The sequence below is a fragment of the Camelus bactrianus genome, chromosome 26, assembly GCF_048773025.1.
Source record: "Camelus bactrianus isolate YW-2024 breed Bactrian camel chromosome 26, ASM4877302v1, whole genome shotgun sequence".
Taxonomy (NCBI): domain Eukaryota; kingdom Metazoa; phylum Chordata; class Mammalia; order Artiodactyla; family Camelidae; genus Camelus; species Camelus bactrianus.
In genome coordinates, this window is record NC_133564.1 from 9,608,319 (window position 1) to 9,633,712 (window position 25,394).

The window sequence follows — 25,394 nt, forward strand, 5'->3', positions numbered from 1 at the left end:
ACATAACCCTCCTTCCCCTGAAGGAGCTAAGGAGCACGTACTTCTTTCTCGCAGGTCATTTTTGTTTGTCTAAGAAGCTCTTCCTATTTCCTTCTTTTCCAGAGATTCTTTTCAGCTGATATAGAATTCTTGTTCGTTTTTGCTGTCGTTTTCTTCAACATTTTAAATGTTTTGTTTACTCTTTTCTTTCTTGTATGGTTCTGATGATAGTTTGCTATTATTTTTATTTTTGGTCCTCAATAGGTAGTTTTTTTTAAGGGTAGCTTCTTTACATTTTCCCTTTGTCTTCTGACAAAGATTGACACAGATGTGCACACTGAATATGCTATGCCTAGGACTGATCCCTATTTCCTGATTTGTGTTCTTTGAGCTTCCTGAATCTGCGGTTTTGTGTCTGCCATTATTTTGTAAAATTCCTGTCATGATTACTTCATGTATTTTTTTTTCCTACTCCACACTCCCTTCTCCTTCTGGTATTCAAAGTATGTGCATGTTCTCCTTTGAACTTTTACTACTGTTCTTGGATGTTCTGACATGTTTTCTTTTGATTCTTTATTTTTTTCCCTGTAAATGTGAGAAGTTTCTCTTGACTTACATTCCAGCTCCTTGATTCTCACCTGGGCCGTGTCTGGTCCATTGCTGAGCCCATCACAGGCAATCCTTCTGTTACAGCATTTGATTCCTAGCATTTCCTTTTGATTCCTTCTTAGAGTGTCTATTTCTCTGCTTACTTAGGCCCACCTGTTCTTTTCATCACGGTGACTTAGAACACCTGGTCTGACAAGGCCAACACGTGTGCCACCTGAGTGTGCTTCTGCTGTCGCTTTGTCTCTTCAGATTTCCCTCTCTCTCTCATCTCACTATGCCTTGCAATTTACTGTTCAAAGTTGGACATGATGCATCAGGTGGCAGGAACGAAGGGGAACAGGCCAGCAGGATGAGGTTTTACGCTGGGAGCTGGGGTTTGTATAATATTTGCTCTAACAGACACCAGAGACACCAGCCCCCTCCAGGTCCCTGCTTTGGTGCAGCGTGTTGACTCTGGGCCCCCCTTTCTTGGAGGACCTGCGTCTTACAGATCTTTCAGCTGCAGCACCCCGCCTTGCACCGAGTCCCCGCTGGAGGCTGGCAGAATGGGCGGAGGGGAAGAGCTCTACAGCCATGTAACTAAATCTAAGTCTTGCCACAGGCCTGGGCCTCTGGGTTGTGTGGCCTCCCCAGGTGTTTCTCCACTGTCGCAGCTCTTCTCTCAGCCCTCCCGGGTGAAGGATGACGGTGACAGGGGCCAGACTGCTAACAGCGTTGTCTCTCCAGCGGGGACAAGGCTCCGTCAAGCCTCCTTCCCTAGAGGCCAAGTCTCTGTTATGCGGAACACCTTTGGTGTGTTTCACAATTGTTACACTTTCTCTTCTCCTCCCAGTGCCAGCTGGAGATTTCTCATGGCTCTTCCTTGTGAAAACCCAGCACAGTTCCTGGAGGTAACGTCTACTAAAGTGTGGGCCACCTCCCGAGACCACGGCCCCAGGAGCTTCCCCCACACTTGGTCTCCAGCCATTCATCAAAGGGGTTGTGCATTCCTGGCTCCAGAAGGTCCTGCTCCAGGTAAGCAGACGTCAGCTCTGAGCCTGTGGATCCCCCTTTGCCTCCAGAGCGGTGGTTTACCCTGCGATCCCAGTTCTCTGATGTGTTCAGGAAAGGCCATCGATTTTCAGGTTTTTGGGTGTTTTCTTGTTGTAAGAATGAGAGTGACAGCTTGAAAGCTTTTTACATGTTAGGAGCTGGAACTAGAGTGATAAAGAAGTCCTGTGGGTGGCATATATGTAAAAAGATACACTGAAAGCAAGGATTTCAATTTAGCAGTGGCTTCCAATCTTGGATTGGAAGGATACTTCCAGCCAAATTTCACTGCCTGATTAGCATTAATTTACTCACAACTTGAAGAACAGCCATTAGCTGAAGAGTATCAGACTTTAGTAGCAGGAGGCCAAGGAGCACTTGGTGCCAAGTCCTTCCAGTGCCAAGATTAAGAATGCTTGCCTGGAGCCTGGAGGACACAACTGTTGGCCATTGTTTGACCACTGCCATCTGTCTTGCTTCCCATATAAATTTGCCCCCCTGATGACTGATATATATGGCATTCTGCAGAAGGCCAGTGCACGAATTTCTGAAAGGCATTCCCAGGCAAGGTCTTTCTTTGTCATCCATGTCTGCCCAGGCTTCTGCCATGACTGGCTCGTGTACTGATTTGTAAGGCAATGTCCAGTGTGGCTCCTGTGTGAACCATTGGAGGTACTGGATTATTTACAGCTCCCTGCTGCAGCCAAGGTTTGCTTATTCCTTGATTCCATGCAGTGCAATTCAAAAATGAGTTTAACAGAGCATGCATGGTATTTGGGTATCACTGCCCATTTGAAACTGTGGGAAAAAATTGCAGCTGTCTCACAGTCACTTACACAACACCGTAAGGGTGTTTGTCAGGGCATGTCTGTCTGATCTCCCCTCCTCTTGGGAAATGTGCGAGTGACTACAATTTCAGAAAGAGACGTACACGTATTAGCCTGCGGTGGAAGCAGGTTTCCTGGGAACAGAGGAGAATGGGTGCTCATGGTGACGGACCACCACTGCCAAAGATTCAGCTGGAAATAAGCCCAGAACTTGCTATTTATTTATATCCCATTCAACACTTGATGCTGTACTAGAGTTAAATGAATAAAAAATCCATAACTAACTTTACCCATGATTCACTTTAAAAGAACAGAAGATTCAGTCTCCAGGTGTCCAATAAAGGGGCAAAGTATTAACACAATGCTGGTTCTAACTCACGGACCAGAAAATGTTTGAGAAACATATATCCCAGTGACACTTCGACTCTCCTTCTGACAGTGACAAAAACTTCATTAAAATTCACCCTGAGAAGCATGGGGAAGGAAGAGCTTACTGAATTTCGAGGATATGAATTTCTTTAGCTCTTAGTCGTCCTATTCTTCCCCTTGCTTTCAACTCTTCGAATATAAAAATGAAAGATCAAAGAGAAAGGGGGGTGAGGATGTGTGTTTAGTCTTAATGAAGGGTCTTAACAATAACCTTCTGTGCTAAAAAATACAACATTATTTCCACTATAGCTTAATCTTCTATTCCATCCCTAAATATTTTTCATCATAATATTATCTTCTTTAACTAGAAAACGTTCTTTAAAAAGGAAATACATTAGGGAGAACCACAGGCTAAATCTGTTTCAAATCAAATGCTAACATTATATTGATTTAAACAAATGATTTTTTTTTAACTCAGAAAACCACATAACCTGAATTTAAAAACTAAGTCAACCTTGAACATCACAGTCATAATAACTAAACAGCTGACTGCACATTGAGTCAGGAAAAAGGGGGGTCATGAAATTAAAACAGCACCCTCATTTATTCCATTTATTTACAAATTATCTTTTAAATATCAGTGGATCTGTAAGGTGCATCTAAATTTTCATGGATTTTTTTTTTGCCAGCAAATATGAGAAGAATCTTAAAGTGGCGGTTACTGAAGAAGGAGGTGAGAATTAATGTAATAAAATGGAAAGCACTGGCGTTTGGAATCTGACACCCTGATTGCACATTTAGTCCTTGCTTACTGCTTGAGATGTTAGATAAATTGAGCCTTAGTTTCCTCATCTGCAAATTGGGAATAATAATGGTGTATTCTTCTCCCAGTCACTGTAAGGATTTAGTCCTTGTCAGGATTTAGGCAACATGTATCTGAACACATCTGGCTGGCAGTAGATATAGAGGAAGTATTTGTAAGTGGAAATCGAGGTACAACCCTAGAAAGGGATAAAGTGGGTATCATTGAAAAATTACTCCTTTTATAACTTTTCCATTGAGAAGAGAGACTTCTGTTTTACTTCAGTCATTTCAACCTCCTAATTTTTGAAACTGAATTAGACTGTGGACGTACTGAAAATAACATTGAACTTAACTTTGGATTCTTAGTGGTGCCATACCTAGGTCAGGTTCTATACCAGGACTCAACTACACTTGAACCTAAAATCCAAACTTCAGCCTCCAGCTATAGTGAACTGAACTCACAGTAAACAACCACAAAACCTTGACAGCTTACATAAAACAGCTGGCTTTATAAACTGATGGGACAGGATCCAGCCCAGGGCGCAAAGATGAACTTCATATTCACGGCAACTTTCACATTAAGGCAATTTCCAACAGAGAGAGAAGAGAGTCACAAAGAAGGAACCCCAAAGATATGACAAGTTTACTCTTAGGTATCTGGTTGACTCGTAAGCGAGACACGAGCAGAGAGAATCAAGTAGAGATGTCAGCAGCTGCATGGTGAATGGGAGATGCTGGTGATCAGACCTAGGCAGAGTGGATTCTCCTTAGTGGAAACCACAGGTTTTCATCTAAGTTCCAAAGAAGACCATATTCTGGGCATAAGTGCCATGCTCTGAATATGCAGAATCACTTTTGAGAGATTCTTGTGTTATTAGAGAAAAAGATAAAACTTAAACTAGAGTGTAGCACATCAATTAAAAGTATGTTAATATTGTGAAATTGTGTTCAACTAAAAAGATAATATTGGTGTAGAAAAGAATAGGACTCCGTTTTTGCTGTTTGACTGCCTTGGAAGCCGCACCACCACCTCTGCTTTTCCCCGCTTGCCCGTATTTCAGCAAGTTCGTAAGGAAATCCGGGGCCTCCTCCTTTGACACTCAAAGGAGATTCAAACGATGCAAGGCCCAGCCCCCACGGGGAAACCCTCATCCAGCCCCACACTTTAGCCGTCACAGAAGTCCAAGCCAGTCCCCTCCTCATGCTCTCTCAAGCCATTTCTGACCAGTTTGGGAGATAACAGCATTCTCACAAAGAAGTCTTATATTCAAATCAAATGTGGGGAGTGCGGTTTATTGGGTTAATGTGGCAAAACCACAACAACTGGACAAAAGGATTTTACAACAATAATAATAATAATATTTGACTAATCAAACATAAGGAGAAAAAAGGAGAAATAAGTCGGTAAAGATGACTCATCTGTTTTCTGTGACTATAGATTTTAGTAAAACTTGCCAGTGGCACAGCTTAAATATGTGCAGTTTAATATCAATTATCTCTCAGTAAAGCTGTGAGAAAGATTATCAGACTCGATAATAAACACAATCCAGTTGCATGGTATTTGTAAGATACACTTTAAAATACAAAGATAGTACAATTTAAAGTAAAAGTATGCAACGGTGTGTATCAAGCAGTCTCTAACCAGGAAGAGCTATGTGATGTGGGTACCACAGAAAATATCTAATATCATAGTATTATACAGAAAAAATATTCAATGTAAAAAGCATTCAGATAGATATTGAAAAATCTTTCATAATGATAACTGGCTCAAATAAACATATATATATGAAAGAAATGAAAGACAAAATAGACAATCCCAAGATTATACTTGCAATTTTTAACATGCATCTCTCAGTCACTGATAGAAGAGTGGACAGAAATCATTAATACTATAGATCTAAGCATAAAGACTAATTAGCTTGGGAATTAAATGATGGACACACAGGACTATGTCCAACAACTAGAGCATATAAGTTCTTTTACTGTGAAAGTAAAATGTTTACCAAAATAGACTCTATATCTGGTAACAAAGCTAACATCCATATATGCTAATGATATTTTTAACTTCCATAGAATTATATTAAAAGTCAAGAAGAAGAGGTACTAGAAAATCAATGGATGACTGCAACTCAACTAAGTGATAATGAGTCTGCGACAAACAGCCAAGCAAAGGCTTAGGCAAAATATATGGCTTAAGGTACATTTACGAGTGCAGAAAATTTAACTGCTTAAAATAAATAATCTTGGTTTCCAGCTAAGGAGCTAGAAAAAATAACAGTGAACTAAACACACAGAAATTAGATGGATAAAAATAATACAAATAAAGGAAGAAATAAAGAAAACAGACAACATGAAGGGGGCTCAGAGAGTTTCTCCCAAAAAGAAAAAATAAAGGTAACTGGTAAAAGCTTTTTAAAAAAGAAAGTAGAAAACAGGTAGAGAATAGAAGCAAAAACCAACACAGACAGAGTTTATTCTTTGAAAATATTAATAAACTTAAAAAATCACTAACATAAATAATCAAGGAAAATAAAGGGAAAACAATCATTACAAATATCAAGACTGAAATAGAAGCCTCCACTTGAGATGGTATAGGCATTTGGATGGTAACAGGACTATTTTCGAGAACCTTATGACAATAAATTTGAATATTTTGATGAATGTGGCAGATTCTTTTAAAAATATAAAAACTGACACAAGAAGAAATATGAAACATAAATGACCTATATCTTTAAATTAATTGAATCCTTAATCAATAACCTTTCGATCAAGAAAACTCCAGTCATAATGTTTTTGAAGTGAATTCTCAAAAATTTATGAGAGATAATACCAATCTTGCATGAAAATTGCAGAGGACAGTAAGCAGAGGGAAGGTTTTTCAAATACATTTTACAAGACCAGAAGCTTCATATCAAAACCTTACAAAGACATTTCAACTAAGGAAAGTTAGCAATCAACATGTCTCATGAATGTAGATACGAGAATACTAACCAAAATACTGCCAAATAGAATCCAGGTACATATACAATAATGGTTCAAGTAATGGGATTCACTCCAAAAATATAGAGATGGTTTAACAGATTTAAAAATGAAAGTATATAATTTATCACATTAATAAATGACAAGATGATCATTTCAACAGATATAAAACATTTCACAGATTTAAAAAAATTATTGACTATATACTCAGCAGATCAGGAAGAGAAGGGAACACTCTCAATCTAATAATGAACATGCCATAAAAGCTACAGATAACATCGTATCTAATGACAAAGTTTTGCAAGCTTTTCCTCATGGCTGAGTATAAAACGTGGATGAACACCATCACCATTTCAGAGCAACATTTTACAGAAGCCCCCAGCTAATGTAATAATGGAAGTTTGCTTAATGTGGTTCCTGGAAACAGTCATTAGGAAAATAATCAATTTTATTTGCATATACTAGCAAGACAGGGACAATGCAATACAAAACATTATTTCCGAGAGTATTTTAAAAAATCAAATATCTAGAAACAAGCCAACTAAAGTATGTGCAAGATTCATACACTGTAAAGTGCAAAGTATTCTTGAGCGAGAACGATAGAATATTATTCAGCCATCAAAAATATTGAAATCTTGCCATGTGCAACAACACAGATGGACCTAGAGGGCATTATGCTAAGTGATCGAAGTCAGACAGAGAAAGACAAATTCTGTATGATTTCACTTATATGTGGAATCCCCAAAATGAAACAAATGAACAAACATAACCAAACAGAAACAGAGTCACAGATAGAGAGAACAAACAGGTGGTTTCCAGAGGTGAGGTTGTGGGAGGAGGAGAGAAAGAGGTGAGGGAGATCAAGAGGCACAAACTTCCAACAGCAAAATAAATGAGTCACAGGTATCAGGTGTGTAGGGTGGGGAATGTATCAGTCTGCAGTATCTTTGGTGACAGAGGTGACTAGACTTATCTTGGTGACCATCTTGAAATGTACAGAAACATCAACTCACTATGTTTTGTAACAGGAACTAACACAGCATTGTAGGTCAATTAGACTTCAAAAACAATCAATGAAACAAATTCATAGAAAAAGAGATCAGATTTATGGTTCCCAGAGGTGGGGGGTAGGAGGGGTGAGATTGGCATGAAGGTCGTCAAAAGGTCCAAACTTCCAGTTATAAGATACATAAGTACTAGGGATGTAATGTATAACATGACAAATATAATTAACATTTCTGTATGTTATATATGAAGGTTGTCAAGAAAGTAAATCCAACAGTTCTCCTCAGAAGGAAGAATACTTATTTTTCGTTTGTTTGGCGTCTATATGAGATGATGGATGTTCACTAAACTTACTGTGATAATATTTATGATGTATGTAAGCCAAATCCTTATGCAGAACACCTTAAACTTACACAGTTCTGTATGTTCAATTATGTCTCAATAAAACTGGAAGAAAAATATCAAAACATCTAGAAATAAATCAACTAAAGCACATAAAAAACTCCTGCACTGTAATTTGCAAAATGTACTTGAGAGACTAAAGAACACCTAAATCAATGGAGAAAGCCCTGTAGTTTTCATGGATTAGGAAACTCGATATGTAGTCCCTCCAAATTGACTGAGAGAGTCAGTGCAGTGTTGTGCAAATCATAAGGATTTGAGGAAATTAATTTCCTTATTCTAAAATTCATATAGAATTCCAAAGATCCAAGGATAGCCATGGAAATCCTTAAGTAGAAAGCTAGACGTCTTACTCTACCATATAATAAGATGGTAAGGCTCTCTGTAAGGATCTAGAATTTATGAGTATTTGCTGTTGACAAATAGGCCAGAGAAAAGAACAGAGAGTTCAAAGAGAATCACTCACATAAGTCAAGACTATTTCATAAAGAAATAATTTCATTTCAGTTCAGAAAACATGTTCTTCTCAATTAATGGTGTTAAATCCCTTGAATAATCATTTAGAAAATTAACAGAACTTAACTTGAGATGGATCATGCATGCGAAAGTAAGAGCTAAAGTTGTAGAGCTCCTAGAAGAAAACCTAAGAGAATCACTTCATGATTGAGATAGACTTATTTAAATAGAATGCAAAAAGCACTTTCCAAAGAACAAAAATTCAATATTTTGACTTAAAAAATAGAAACTTTTACTCATAAAAATACCATATAGCTAGTAAAAAGTCAGGCCTCAGATGGGATAATCTATTTGTGATATATTCATTTAATAGACTCACATCCATCAAAATACAGAATTATTTCAAATCAATTATAAAGAGAGAGAAACTAATTAAAATTGGGCAAAACGCTTTACAAAGGAGAATATCAAAATATCCATTCACATATGAATCATTGTTAAACATCGTTATTTAGCAGACAAATGGAAATTAAAAATCACAATGAGATACCAATTAATCCGATCATAATAGCTAAAATTTAGAAGACTGGCAGTCCCAAGGCTGTAGCACAATGGGAACTCTCATGCATTTCTGATGTGAAATGAGTAGTTAGAAGCATTTGGAAAAATGTGAATAATGTCTACCAAAACGCTAACTGTTTGCATAACCTACAGACCACAAATTCCACTCTTGGGTATGTCAGACACGACAAAATGATCACCTCTGTGAAAATACAAGATGCACAAAGTACAGGAATGTTCCTACTACCTTTATTTGCAGTAGCCCCAAACTGGAACTAATTCAAACATCGATCAATGGTAGAACGGCAAGTCGTGGTATATTCATACAGTGGAACAGCAGAGCAGTACACAGAAGCATGGAAGAGCACAGCTGTGTCTCACAGGTTTACTGATGAATAAAGCAAGTAGATACAGAGTGCACACCACGTGCTCTTATTTATATAGAGCCCAAGAACAGGAAGAACTCATCTGTGGCAACAGGAGTCAGAGCAGGGACGCCCATGAAACGCTGTATGGAGTGGGTGGGGGTGTGCGGGAGCTTCCCTGAGGGACGGAATTGTCCCATATTTGATCTGAGTGGTGATTATAAAAGTCCGTATCTGTGTCAGAATGGCTGAGCTGTGCGCTTACTTAAAATGAGAGCATTTGAGGTAAATGACATCCCAACTCAAAACATGGGATTAAAAAAAACAACGCAGCACGTGACGTCCAACAACCTACTTAAACTCTCTCAGACGTGACTCTTTCATGTGCAAGATGAGATAAGTTACAGGAACTAAAGAACGAGGTCATCACAAGTATTAAATGGGAAGCGAGCTAATGCATAATAGTAACACTCAATCCAACACGTAGGAAATTTGGTTTCCATTCCGATATGAACCTAGCCTTTGATTTTTTTCTACTCCATTTAATTCACTTTTTGTCAGTCACATCAACGTTTTAACTCTATTTAAATGTCCATGGGATACAAACTTCTAAACATCATACGTAACACAAAGCCCCTATTTCTTCATTAATAAAAATAAAGTGAAACATCCCAATTTGAAGGTACGATTGCTTTACCATCAGAAAAGGAACACAAAAATTTTAAGTAATAGGAAGAAAGAGGACAGCAGTCATTTTAAAATTAAACTTGTTTTTAAATTTTGTTTGCAACTGGGGGCATCTCCCCACTCCCCTGCGCCCCACCAGGGATGATGAGGTAGTGTCTGGAGGGATCTCACTCATCACAAGGCAGGTGGGTGTAGTGGGTAGAGGCAGGAGATGCTGCTAAGTATGTCAGGACGCAAGGACAGACGGACCCCCGAGACACCTGGGGCCAGAAACGCGTGTGGTGCGCAGGCTGAGAACGTCTTCAACACCGGCTTGGGACGCTGAGTATCTACCCTTACTGCCGGGGGGTCCGGCAGAAGTAAGAGTCTCATCTTCGCCCCCAGTATCCACAGACTGTAGATTCTGAAAATTTACTATCTAAGTTTGGGCCAAAATTTCTTACTCAAAATTATAAAATCCAAACATTCTGCAAACAGACTTCACGTCAATGTGAATTGACTGGACTTGCTCTGCTCTGAGGCTGTGAGTGCCTTTGTGTGTCCAATACAATGTGATGTCTGCCTTTCACTGTAGAAATAATAATGCGTACGGTTGAAGGGGCTGGCCCATACCTGTTTGGGGGTTGTTAAGAGTTTTACATGATACAGTCGCTGTGGTGCCTTCGCAAAAGTCAGGAATCCTGGGAGTTACCTACCCCTAAATGTTTAGGGTAAGGGAGTGCTGACCAGTGTTAGATCAGGGCATTGTAAGGAAATGAGAAACAGCTTTTTCTTTTTTCTTTTCCCAACCACTCCACTCATTAGACAACTAATTATATGTGGAAAAGCCACGCCAGATTCTTCATGTATAAAATATAAGTAACAAATAACCCTGACCTCATAGGTACAGTCTGAGTATTAAACAAGTGAGTATTAAAACGACCACAATTATTTGCAACATCTAGCTAGGATTCAATGAGCTACAGCTCTTCTGTGCCTCTTTTTTCTATTGTTGTTTATTATTATTTTATCATTTAATAAAATACATTGCTTTTTAATACTTGAATTGAGCACTAGCAAACAAAGTAAGAAGTTGTCTTTTTTTTAAGTGCCCTAATACACATAAAATAATTAGAAGAAATCTGTGCACACCACTTGGAAATCAGATTCGATTACATCTCTAACTGAATCTCTGTGATTAAAAGGGCAGAGCCACCTGCTAAATGCATAGCGGCAGAAGCTCAAACCTGGAGCGAGGGCTGGGGAGCTGACTGTGCATGAGTCCACAGCGTGTGCACGGCGGACAGCATACACACTGCGTGCAACACCGATCACCTCCAACGTCTTTCATGTAGCAGTCAGTCAGTATCTTCACACGTGAGTACACGGGGATTGCAGGTGAAATTGCTGACTTAGCAATGTGTCAGCGAGTCGACCTGGATAAGAATTCCGTCCTCCTCATCCGTGCCGCTGTATGTCTTGGCCACCTGACCCTCCTGGGCTCCTGGGCTCCAATCCCCGTATGTTCACGTGAGGGAGAATCACTTCTGCTTCAGAAACTTTAGCTCTCTTGGGTGAACAAGGGCAGTGATTTAGGACTAGGAGAACAGATATCACGGGTGTATTTTGTTTTGCGTTTTCTTTAAACAAAAACAAACAAACAAGACTGTGCTACTGCCACAGGGATTAATGCACAACGTGACATAATTAACACTACTGAACGTTCTATGTGAAAGCAGTTAAGAGAGTAAGTCCTAAGAGTTCTCATCCCAACATGCTTTTCTTCCCTATTTCTTTAATTTTGTACCTCTATGAGATGATGGATGTTTACTAAACTTACTGTGATGGTCACTTCATGATGCATGCAAATCAAACCTTTATACTGTATAGCTTAAACTTATACAAAGCTGTATGTCAATTATATCTCAATAAAACTGGAAGAAAAAAATAGAAATAAAAGAACAGTGCCAGGTAGTGAGGATATAGAGCAAAACAAGCAAAATCTCCCTAAACATGGAAGAAAGACAGGTAGGCAAGAATGCAAGCTGTGGCACTACATGCAGATCTCTCCCCAGGGCGGGCTCACTCACACCCAGACTCCGAGAATATCGGCTGCTGCTGGCTCACAGCGACCTCTCTATGGGAAATCGCCTTTGATGGCTACACGTAAGATTTTCTTTTCTCCAAGATGGTAGAACACGGCCAAGAACCATCAGGGATGAATGCTCTGACCCCTTGCCTTAGCTGGGGCCAGTTCCAGCCCAGTGCCCCCCACAGGACTGGCTGACCTCAGCGGCGACCGCAGGTCAGATCAGCGTTCACCCCCCAGTCCTGCCTGGCATACCCTTGCAGATGTTTCTCCCAGCGCACTCCCCCAGCGGACCTTCCCCTCACATTCTGTACTTAGAGTCCATTTCCAGGGAACTCAATCAGATACAAATAATGATTTTATTAATTCAACAAATATTTACCAAGTACCTACTGTACAGTGTAATGTGCTAGGCCCTGGGGACACAAGGGTTAAAGATACTCAACAGTTTCCAACACGAGGGAAACGCACTCGCGGCTTGGACTTGTTTTTAACAAAGGGGAGGACTAACCAGTTTTCGTACTTTCTTCCAAACACAAAATACATTTTCAACTGAATATATTTCAATCATGTCTTCGAAACTAAACATTAGGTCCTTATTCTTAAATTTGTTCTGTCTTAAAGCTGGTGGTGGTAGGTGGGGGGCAAACAGTAGATCAGGATTTTAAGTTTTTTGTTTCTTTTTTTTCCCTGAATGGTAACAAGACAGAACAGTAGAATTCTAACCTCAGATCTTCTATTAATTTTCTGTATAAATTACTAAGTCACTTTGCCTTCTTAAGGGTCATTTTCTTTATCTCAGAATGAGGCTGTGAATTTATCTTTGAGACTAATGTTATTATCAAATTTGTACAAAATTAGCCACTGAGTTTTCAGGTGGCCATAACATAGGCAGAGACCAAGGGGGCCCCTGTGAGTGATGGGTGTGGGCAAAACAGCAGAAGCAAGAACTGACAGAGACAGAACAGTCACTGAATTTAAGAAATCACTACAGCTAGGAGCTGGGTTTCTCAGCACTTCAGTATTTAGATGTAATGGTTCACATTCCCTAATTTTGTCCTTTTATTTCCTAAATGGCAGCAGACATTAAAATGAAAGACAAAAATAACTGGAGAATTAAAAGTGAGAAGGAAGCGAGATTTATTCAACTTCACATAAATTTATATGCTAGAACTTAAGAGCATTTTAAATGAGGAGGAAATAACATATGAGCCCCTGTAACGTAAGAACATGTTAATTTCCATCTTTCTCCTGATTTATATGTAGTACACAAATATTATGCAGCGATAAAAAATAATTTAAAAATGTCAACCGCCAACTTCCCTGGATTACAGTTTTTCATTTTCTAACACATGCCATGGAAAATAATGGCATGACTGGTCAAACTCTAATATAAGGAAGAAAAATTTTCAACACAGCTCATTAGAATCTTGTAGCATCTCTCTTGCCAAAGGCATTAATTTGTTTACAATATTCTGCTTTCATTTCTCCTCTAGTGCTTGCTTGTGAGTAAATCAAATGTCCCACATTTTTATTTTGTGAGACGTTCATCTTAGCATCAGGTCTGTGGTTTGTTCTTAGAGTATATGGATCCAAGACCTTGCTGAAACACCAGGGACGCAACCGGCACCGACGCTGTCAAATTTAAAAGTGTGCCTTCTTTAGATACTCGACTGGTAGAAAATGACCCTTAAGAAAATGCTAGAAACATAAATCCGACTCAGAAGACTCCACAGATCTGCTTTTCCTACTTCCTAGGAAACCCCTTTGGGGCAGTTGGCTGGCCTTTTTATCAGCTGGGCTCCATGTGGAACAGACGATCCCCAGGCCACCTGATTCCTGGAGAAAACTGATACAGCTGGTATGTTTAGTGGAAGAGCTGAAAACAGGAAAAAGTGAAGCAAGCAGACCCGCAAAATGGAAGGAGCACTCTGGGGATGCAGGGGCAGAGAGGGGAGTTGGCTTCCACAGACGTCAGGGGCTGGTGGCCCGGCCGGCACGGCCATCCTGACGAAGAGGCCCCCGCCGGGAGCTGGGACCCTGGAAAGAGGAGCTGCCTGATGGCAGTGGAAACCAGTGGGGTGACTCGTCACTTCCAGGGATACTGCTGGAGACAGGGAGAGAGAAAGAGACAGAGACACAGAGAGGGAGAGAAACAGAGAGAGGAAGAGGTGGAGAGAGAGATTCAAATTCATTTTAGAAAAAAAGAACGTGTTTTGGTAATTTTTTTAATTGAAGTGTAGTTGATTTACAGTGTTGTCTTGGTTTTAGGCGTACAGCACAGTGATTCACAGTGATACGTGTATATATCACTGTCACATGCTTTTTCATGCTCTTGTCCATTATAGGTTATGACAAGCTGTTGAATAGAGCTCCCTGTGCCGTGCAGCAGGACTCTGTTTACCTGTTCTGTATAGAGCAGTCTGTCTGCTGATCCCAAACATCGTTTGGTTTTCTTAACTGGAATACTCAGGGCGTCAGGAACGCTGGAGAAACCTCGCTAAGTGCCACGCTCTGCTCTCCTGTGCTGCCCACGCGTCGCAGGAGAGCGTCCTGTGCTTTTGGAAGAATGCCCTCCGTCGTCTTTAGGCCGACTTGGCCCTTAGAGCTTACGACCTCACAGGCAGGGACTGCAAGCCCCTGGCAGCCACAGGGAAGATCCTGAGCCTTGAGCGTGTGAGCATCACAGGACCGATGATGGGGTTCAAGCAGACGGCGGGCCCCTGGCCAGTTTGGGTCACGTGTATGAGAGGGGCAATAAACATATACATACAGTTGGAAGCAGGGGACAAAACAGTGTCCACCGCACTTGGCCCCACGTTATCACATCACGCTCTCTGTATTTAATCGGCACGTGGCCAGGCCTGAACCAGCAGATGGGTCAAGGCAACTTTGTAAAGACTAATCATCTGGAGATAAATTCCTTATTGAAAGTGCAAAGATAGGGGAGTGGACACACATGGCTCTGGATTATAGATACGATCCAGTTTTCAGGAGGAGGACAGGTTAACACGGTCAGGAACACCTGAGAGAGCATGGCTAGCGACTGGGCATCTGATCTCAGAAATGCGACAGAGACCACGATCGACCTCAGGTCTTCAGCAACCAGAATGAGTTTCCTGCTTTTATACTAGATGTCCTTAAATCCCCCTTCCTAATTTTGGAAATAGCTCAAAGCAACAGGCTACAGAAGACACCAGTGCCTGGCAGAATGACATAAGGCCTGGGGACCTCAGGCTCTTGAGAGGAAGACCAACTCTTCTGTTTTTCAGAAACCACTTTTTCCCCTAATTTTCTTCCATACATCATCAGGCCCAGCCACGGCAGAATCCGCAGCTAGGAAAACACGACCCTGGTCTCTTTCTCCTTCTTAATTCATTTCCTCTTTTACTGATTGATCAAATAATATAATTAAAGCGACACAGCTCGCTATATTGCCTGCAGTCAAGATATTATCCACCAACTTTTCTGGAGTTGTATGTAATCACGTTAATGTGAAGCTTCTGAAACTAACTCAGTCGACCCTCAGGAGAACATTGAATTAGGTAACTGACGTCAAGGGAGTTTTTCTGTTGTTGTTACATCTTATTCACACTGAACCAAGTCTCCCCAGATGTTTTCATGCTTGGAAGACTCCACTCATGCTGACTGTATTTTACACACAACTTAACTTTGGTTCAAATCTAACTTATTCCTTATTTGCCTTTATCCCTTGGTGTATTTATACAAATTTTGCCTGTAGGTTGCCATGACCTGTTTAAGAGTTGTTATAATCTTCTAAAAGTGGACCAATCCTTCAATGTTCCATGTTACAAGTTAAGGCATAGCCTCTATTGTAATCAATCATTCATAAAAAATTAATATGGAAGAAAACTGAGCAGCAATCCAAAACTTCTCTTTTCATCATTAAGAGAAACAATGGCAGATTATGCCTGGATGCTAACGGAGTAAGGTCGTAAGAGCATCTGATGACTTTGTTAAATATTGATATCATAGAAGAGGCTTCCTCTGTATTTGACAAGTCTTACTGGAACACCGGATACAAAAGGCACAATTACATTTCTGGTGATAGAGTTAACGTACTGATAGCAAGATCGACATCTGTAAGTGGGCTCAAAAATACCTTGGTGTCTAGATTACAGTTTAAGACAGGAGTTTTAGTGACTGACAATCACTGGGAAAGCAAAGCTCTAAGGAAACCTTGTGAACCTGCAGACGTGAGGTGCTCTGCGAATCCAGGCTCCCTCAGAGACAAGCATAGTGAGGAAGTAAAAAGCAAGAAAAAAAAAGCTGCAATTTAAAAATAGAAATCTGAGTCAGCAGTGAGTCAGGCAGCACGTTCCTCAGAGCAACTTACTACCTTCCTTCCCCTCAGAGCTAAAACGTCGATACATCTGAGTGCCTGCCCTCCTGCCCAAGTTACTGGAAGGAAAGTCACCGCCACAGGCAGGGCTGCAGCTGCGGGACGCACAGAGGGAGGAGGGCGGGGAGGCGTTAGAAGTGGCTGAGTTGAGTACTGATTTCTAGTTCCTGCAGTTCTTTCTTTCATGCATCAGAACTCTTCGATGCACAGCCCTGGCGCGTTACATTGAAGGCAAAGGAGGTCCTTACAGTCAAGATTCTTAACCGGGGGTCACAGATCTACCTGTGGGCTTCAGATAGCCTTCGAACACTAATTTTTTGTGTATTGATATTTGCAATTTTTCTTTCTGGAAAGGACATTCGTGGGATCACAAGTGATTCTCCACACAGGCTACGAAACAAAGTTTAAGGGTGACTGCTGTGGAAGCTAGGTTGAAATAAAGTCATTCTGCGGGGAGGGGTTATGCTTCGGAAAGACACGTCTCCGTGGGCCTCTTGTTTCCACACCGACAAGCCGTGGTGCCGACTGGTCAGGACCATATAAGGATGTCCCTACAGCAAGTCCCCTTGGAAGACAGAGCTCTCTCTCCAGCACAAACGGAAGGTTTGCATATAGACTTAGAAGACACAGAGAGCATCTCTCTCTGGAGCCAAGGGACAATTTGCTTACTGCAATTACATATTAAAAAAATAAAACAAAAAAAAAAACCTGGGCTCCCTGATCTCAGGGCTCCTCTCCTGTAATGGAGGTCACTGCACGTGCATGTGCCACCTGATCCTCTCGGCGTCATCCCAGGGGGCTGGGACTCAGAGAACTGGGACAAGGAAATGCTGCGGCTCTGGTTTCTGTGAGGCTCTGGGTAGCTCAGCCCTTCGTCTTGACGCAGGAGCAGCACGTCCTCAGCCCAGCAGCAGCCGTGAACCTGTGGCAGGTAGCTGCACAACATCGTACCTTCCCAGTTTTGGCCATAAGCACGGGGGCTGACAAAGGCATGCCTTCCTGGAAGAGGGAACATCAAAGCCCTCCTGCACAGATAAACAGGATTTGCGGGAAGTCCATGGTCGTCAGTAGCAACCATATTGGCCAAAATGCACAGTGCACTGGGCAGTACATAGTCCTTTACAGCACTGGGAGGTGGCTGCAACCTGAGGACCCTAAAGTAGGTTCAAGCACTTGTGTGCAACCAACGTGCTAGCCGGGGTTAACTCTGAAGGAAGGGGGCACGTCCTGGACAGTCTGACGGCAGCCTTACGTTTGCCCCATTATAAAAACTAATCCTAGTATTCGTCCTGGGGGCTGCAGAATCGTCCACGTCTTTTTAAATGAGAGTTGCAGAGACGCATGTGCATACTGAGTGTGAGAGGAGAGACACTGCAACACTGCAGGCAGAAACCGGGTGTAGAGAACGGACTGGCGAGCTTGGGAGAGGAGGGTATGGGGCACATAACATTTTGTTGAATAAGGATAGTCACAACCATCCATTCACGGCTCAACCCCTTCTTCAGTCTCCCATGCCAAATTTAGGTCATTCAGAGACAACAGTAAAAGATGCTAGAGATTTCTGCAGTGGGTCTTCTCGGCTATAAAGGAGGTATAACTCTTTAGGGACGATTTCTCTGAGATGACAAATTCCCATGGGAACCCACAGAACAGGCTGACACTTGTATGAGGCTCTCACTGCCCTGAGATGGGTTTACCATGCAGACGAGGATGACCCACTAGACAATGAGACTGAACAAAGGAATCACACATACATTATTTCAGTCATCCCTGCATTCCTGGAAGACTCTTCTAGTCCATTTGTTGAAGACAGGACAGAACTTAACAGAGCTCATGGAACATGGAGGTGGGTGGATTCCTTAAAAAGGGACCATGTGAGTCCATCACAGGTCAGCCAGAGGGCACAAACCCTGAAACCCAACAGCGACGAATATGGTGAGAACTGCTGGGTCAAAGAGGAGACAGACGGCGTCGTAATAGTGAACTTGCTACTCGACACAGGGAGGACCAAAAACATGGATGTATTAAACTGAGCTGCAAGCAGGAGCCATGCCACTCAGAGACATAAGTCAGTGCGTCTTGTCTACTGATGTGGAGCCAAATTCTCCATTCATGACCACGATGCCTCCCTTCCTCATTGCTCAGATCTCAGATGATGGAAGGAAAAAGATGATTAGGGATGAGGCCAGGATCTCAAACTTCAGGGAGGGGAGAAGCTCCAACTTGTATGACTTTGTTGAAGTCCCAGTCATGGAGTGACCAACCTACCTGACACTGTGGGGAGAAGGGACATCTCCAGTTCCCTACGTGGGTTTTGGCAACGTTCTCAATGGGGAAGGGATGTGAAATTGACCTTGACCTTGGGGGTGGGAGATGGACCAAATCAGTGTGCTTTATTAGCTGTTTTCACCAGTAAGTGTATAGCGGGAATTACGGTGCTGGGTACCTACTCATCCCCGTCACATAAATTCCAGAAGGAGTCTTTCAATGAGGGCGGCTCCTCACGCAGAGACGAGCTGGTACCTTTGGGACCCGGCAACCATGAGGAGCACTTTGAGCCACAAGTTTCTCTGCCTGATGCTGTTGCCAAATGGAGCCTCTGGCAAAGGGAGGCACTCTCTGCACAGAGACAACCCTCTAGGGTTTTGGACTTGTTGCCCTCTTGACACAGCTACCAACACACCCTGTTTGAAGAGCAGCTATTAGCATCGTAATGGGAGGATGGGCTTGTGTTCAAACCAAACATCTGACCCAGGAGACCAGCCACTGAACTGCTCGTATTGGATGTGTCAACTCAGACTCCAGGACTTACAATCTGGGAAGACCCCAGGAGGCTCACTGTTCAGATGAAAATGGCTTATTCAAGAAGTAACAGCTCTAGTAGACTTTCCTGACCATGCCCAGCCTTGGCCTCCGAGAACTCCAGACGCTCGTCACAGACTGTCCTCCCTCCACGCTAAGAGACCTGCACAAACATGCCTCAGTCAGCTCAGGCTCCTGTAACAAAATACGACAGACGGGGTGCTGTAAACAACACACATATATTTCTCACAGTTCTGGAGGCTGGGAGTCCAAGACCAAGGCGACAGTTAGTTGGTTCCTGCTGAGAGACTTCTTCGTGGCTTAGAGACAATAGGTCCCGGCGTGGTGGACAGAGTGCTCTGGTCCCTCCTTCTTCTTATGAGGACACTAACCCCTCTGTGAGGCTCCACTCTTATGACTTCATCTAACCCTAATTGCCACCATAAGGCTCCAATATCGGCACATTGGGGACTAGGGTTTCAACACACAAAATCCAAGGACAGAGTTGGTACAATCACTAACACATCTCCTTACGCCTAGACTAATGGCACAGGCCAAGGGAAAAGGTAAACACAGAAACCTGAGGAGGAAGCCACCTGGCCTTCAGAGGGGGACCCTAGTGGTTTCCGGTGTTTGTTTAGCTGGCTGTGTCCAAGACCCCGGGGAACATGGTTGGGGTCAACACTACAGGCTGGCCTCCTCCGGCTCCTTGGAGTCCTTTGCTGGCGACCTTAATTAGATGCTGCATGAGACAAGCTAAATGGATTTATCCCACCCTCTAAGTCATATGAATCAGACTGGACAACAGAGTGGCTTACTCTTAGGGAAATTTTGCCAGAACCAAGAGACTGTAGAAACAAATAGTGTTTATTATTAGAAGACAATCCCCTACAGAATTCTTACATTTCTGCCTATCTTGCAATAAAGCAGAGGTGCTGACTGCCTTGGTTTCACAACATCTTTGTTCCAAAATGTCGAGGATGTTTTCATAGTGATCAGTCTTGCAAGATGGAGAAACCATCTCTGTCAGAGCAAAAGGCAAGTTTATTTATTGGCCATTACAGAAGAGTTACGTTCCCAAGCTCAGATTCCTCCCCTGTAATGCAAGCCACTGCATATGTGGGTATCACCGGTCTTGTCCTGTGTCTCTGAGGGGACTAGGGCTTGTGGAAGCAGTTACAAGAAAATGCCGATATTCAGACTTACTGCTGTTTGGGGAAGTAATAACACCCTTTATTTCTGACCCAGGAATCTCCCGGCCTAGCCCACGGTCATGAAACTGAAGCTGAGAGTTTTAACTGCAAGAAGGGTAAAACAGCAGACCCCTCACAATTCGTGGCATATGCTTAATTTGTTTTCTGTAATTTTTTTTCTATCAACCCATTTCAATCATTTTTATTTAATAGCTTAGTTAGCATAACAGAGTAAAGAATTGGGGCTTGCAGAGAGAGATAAAGTATTGTAAAAATTCCGTTCGTTAGTAACTAAATGGTTAAATATATTTGACATTTATTTATTAATCACTTATCAAACAAATACTGACTGTCAACAATGGTCTAAAAGTTGCAGGTATACACATAATAGATCCCCCTGGGGTTAGACACACACTGTCGTCACTTACTTCACTGCATTAGAGCCAAGTGGAGAAAAGACAAATACACAGTATTTTCCATGCTGAGCAGACTGAAGGGGGCCTATTCCAGCTGGCTGGGTAGCAGAGAGGTCTGGGGTTGGGGAGACACGCCAACTACCTCGTATGCCCACTTTATTTCCTCTTGGTCTCACTAGCCTCCCCTTTTTATTCCAGCCACTGTTCTGTAGGGGACACACCTGATCTGACGCAAATGAAACATGACAGTGCCTTCCATATGCCTCTCGCCTCCTGCCCTCGAGCTTCCCATTTGACGCTGAGACACACGGGATCTTGGGAGCCACTTAACGGTCATGCGGGAGCAACCAGAGGGACGGATGAGATCACGCCCTGGGGGTAAAGCTCTGCGCAGCGGGCGCCAGGAGAGGGAGGACATGCTTGTTTTCCTCTCTCACTCAACCCAACCCATCCCACTGAATACCTGAGACGCACTAATTACATATTGTGTTGGATAACGGTCCAGTAAGATTGAACGACTAGCATCACTTGGCAAGTAACAGGTGGTAGCCACCTGAGACGTGTGTCTTCATGTTGACTCATTCTTCTTCCCTGCCTCACTCTTCTTTTTCCCCACTCCTGCTTCCCTGAGATTACACACTAGTAAAGTCATAACGCGTAAGGTTGTAACACACATGGTGGGGGTGGAGCTCTCTGGAGCATCTGGACAAAGAGAAGTAGATCATGAAAGAGGTAGAGATGAAGTTGAAGCCAAAAAACTTAGGGGTATGCAAAGAGGCAGCAAAGCCAGACACAGAAGGTCGTCTAGCTGAAGCCAAGAAAAAAAATCATTATAGCAGGGAAGATAAAAGACAAGGCATGTGTCAGAAACGGCAAGTGCAAATTGATTGCGGGGGGGGGGGTGTTGTAGAAAAATCGGCAGGGTAATTCTGCACTGACAGTCTAACACTTCGATTCGGGGGATTTGTGGTCCCACTGGAGAATCTACATGGTGGAGATCACGGTAAGCAGGATGCTAAGATAATCAAGTCAGAATTCATGCAAGTTAAATAACTTAAAATGAAGACATGTTATCAGGCAAGGGTTAGTGCCAATGAGAAGAACATGCCCCCAACACATTTTCTCTCATCTTAGGCTCAGCCTTGGAATTTTCAAGTAAATGTGAGTCTAGAAATGATTCTGATATAAATCTTATCAGCCCCTCTGGCTTCTTCAGTTGTCTTCTGTAAAGGTTGTGTTTACTTTGATGATACCCAGTAACACAAGAGGATGCACTGAGCAGGAGGTGGTGGGGGCCACCAGTATATCTATTCAACCTGAGTAAGCAAAAAAAAGAAAAGGAAATGTGCCTTTTAAAATATCAGATTTTTAAAAAATCATAGATTTGGTAATGTTGGACCATGACAAAAGGTTCTCTTGCACTGAGTTTTGGAACACACTTTGCTAAAATATATTTGGAAACCTTACAAATATTTAATACTCAACTCAGATTACTGAGGTCCTAGGAGTGTATAACCAGAGCTGGCCTTTCTCTAGAGCACAATGTATTTTAAATGCTGAGCTGATTGCTTTCTGAATGCTGTAACTTTCCATCTCTTGCAGCGTCGAAGGCCGGTGATGTTTTCATCTTCATTCTCTAGACAAAGAAGTGGAGGCTTGGTGATGCTAAGGAATTCAGCCAAGTACAAATAAATTTCAAGTGATAAAATCAGAATTAACTTCAAGTTCTCATCTTTTTTTTTCAGCATCCCTGGATGGGCTTGAACAAATTCTCACTTTTAATTACTCACTACATAAACTCTTTTCAACTACTCATAGCATACACTGTATCTTAACTTGTCTTAAAGAAACATCAGTATGTCTGTGATTATAAAGATGTTCCAAGAGCAAAAGACAAAGTTAGAAACAACATCTTTGTTCCACAGCAGAAAACAACGTACTGTTTTCTCAGAGTATTATGTCTTTACGCATCATTTTTATGGAAAAACAGTGAACAGAAATGATACCACATTCATGATACCGTCCGTTCAGCTAGAATACAAAGCTTCTTTCTAAATCACAACATCGTTTCAATAGGACTGATATGTTGGGAAAACTTTAAGCATGAGGGGAGTTTGTTTATGCTCAACTTCACCTCCAAAAAGACTAAGCAAATGCAGAAAACTGTGCTCAGCTGAGAGGAGTGGCTAAGAATACACGGTGTACACGGATATACGCACCTTCCGTATCTACTGGCGCCTCAGTTTACCACGTGTGTTACGAGCAACATGCATCTATCTACACCTGGCGTGTCCACCTCAGGTCTATTTCAGGTCGTCCTCCTTAGGGACTTCACCGTAACTCACAACTGCAGCCCTTCTGAGCTTCCACAAGCAAGATTCAGGTTTTCAGGGAGGCAAAGTACCATATTTATTGTAATGTTATGCATTCTATAATCAACTGATATGTATAATATTGTGCCTCCCTTTTTATTAGATTCCTATCTTTTTTTTTTAACGTATCACTACCCGGGTTGTTGAGTGGTGTGACCCTAGCCCTATTCTCCCAATACTTAAGTCATGTGTTTCGTTTTGTTTCACTTTGACTGTATTGTTATTGTATTTTTTACAGCATGGGGTGATGTTTAAGAACACATGTTGCATTATAGCAGAACTGAGTGCACGGTGTTGAGTGGTGGATGGAAATGGAACTGGAGATAGTGAATTAACTCTGCATATACAGTAAAATATTGGGAGAAATTACATCAAAATCAGGAGTAATTATTTCCTGGTGTTTATATTTCTATAAGATTTCATGGCCAGTGGCATATCTGGTATTTCCTCCTCTTAGGCCTAAATATTTTACTCTGATGCCTTATAATTCATTTGTTCCCTTCCTGTGTTAAATTTACATTGTTTTCATTCTAAACCAAAACCTAAGACTGACTAAGCTCTAATGTTTTAAAGTAAAATGACCTTTGATCTCCTTGTAATAAAAGTAAAATGCTAAGTGACCCCACAGCTTAAAAGCCCATGGTATTTACATTTTGAACTGTCCCTATATACATAGTTGTGAGAAAGACTGTCATTACAAATTAATGTTCGATATCACAGAAGAAATCAGTGATTTGATTTTGGAAAATAAGCATATAGGAGTGAAAAAGACCTTGGCTAATTAGAACAATACACATATGTAGCAGCATTATTTACAACAGCCAAGACATAGAAACAACCTAAATGTCCATCGACAAATGACTGGATAAAGAAGCTGTGGTATATTTATACAATGGAATACTATTCAGCCATAAAAATGACAACATAATGCCATTTGCAGCAACATGGATGCTCCTGGAGAATGTCATTCTAAGTGAAGTAAGCCAGAAAGAGAAAGAAAAAAACCATATGAGATCGCTCATATGTGGAATCTATAAAAAAAAAAAAAAAGAAGACAAATGAACTTAAATATAAAACAGAAACAGACTCATAGACATAGAAAACAAACTTCTGGTTGCCAGGGGGGAGGTGGGTGGGAAGGGACAGACTGGGAGTTCAAGATTTGTACATACTGACAGGTATATATACAATAGATAAACAAGTTTATACTGTATAGCACAGGGAAACATATACAAGATCTTGTGGTAGCTCATGGGGAAAAAGAATATGAAAATGAATATATGCATATTAATGTATGACTGAAAAATTGTGCTGTATGCTAGAAACTGACACAACATTGTAAACTGACTATAATTCAATAAAAAAGAACAATACACCTATGGGCTTATACTTGCTTGCTTTGAAAATATTGCTGATTAAATTAGGAGTTTGGGCTTAACATATACACACTATATACAAAATAGATAACAAGGTCCTACTGTATAGCACAGGGAACTATATTCAATATCTTGTAATAATCTGTAATGGAAAATAATCTGGAAAAGCATATATATACACACATACAAGGTGCCTCGTTAGCGCAGTAGGTGGCACGTCAGTCACACACACACACACACACACACACACACACACACACACACCTGAATCACTTTGCTATACTCCTGAAAACAACACTGTTAATCAACTATACTTCAATTTAAATAAATCAATAAATTTTGAAAAATAAATCAAAATATTACCAAGTTCTCAGTTATGAAAATTATTAGATTTCTGGTCTGTTATCCTTAAACTCTGAAAATTGAATCTTTCTCAGTATTTTTTCTCCAGATTATTTACTTACAAGTTACCTTACTGGGAATATTCTACACTAACATAATTTGAAAAGAAATGTTACACTGCAAAGCTTTTATTTGAACACTGAGGGTTTGTTTGTTTGTTTGGGGTTTTTTTCCCCCCAGAAGTAGTGATCACTGAGGATGTGGGCTTGCTTACAAAACAAATAACATACTTTCAGGAAATAAAGCTCAATACTGTCACCCAGAATTTTCACCTGAATAAAATTCAACGAAGCAGGTATGATATCATGGTGTTCACTCTGCTTTGCATTT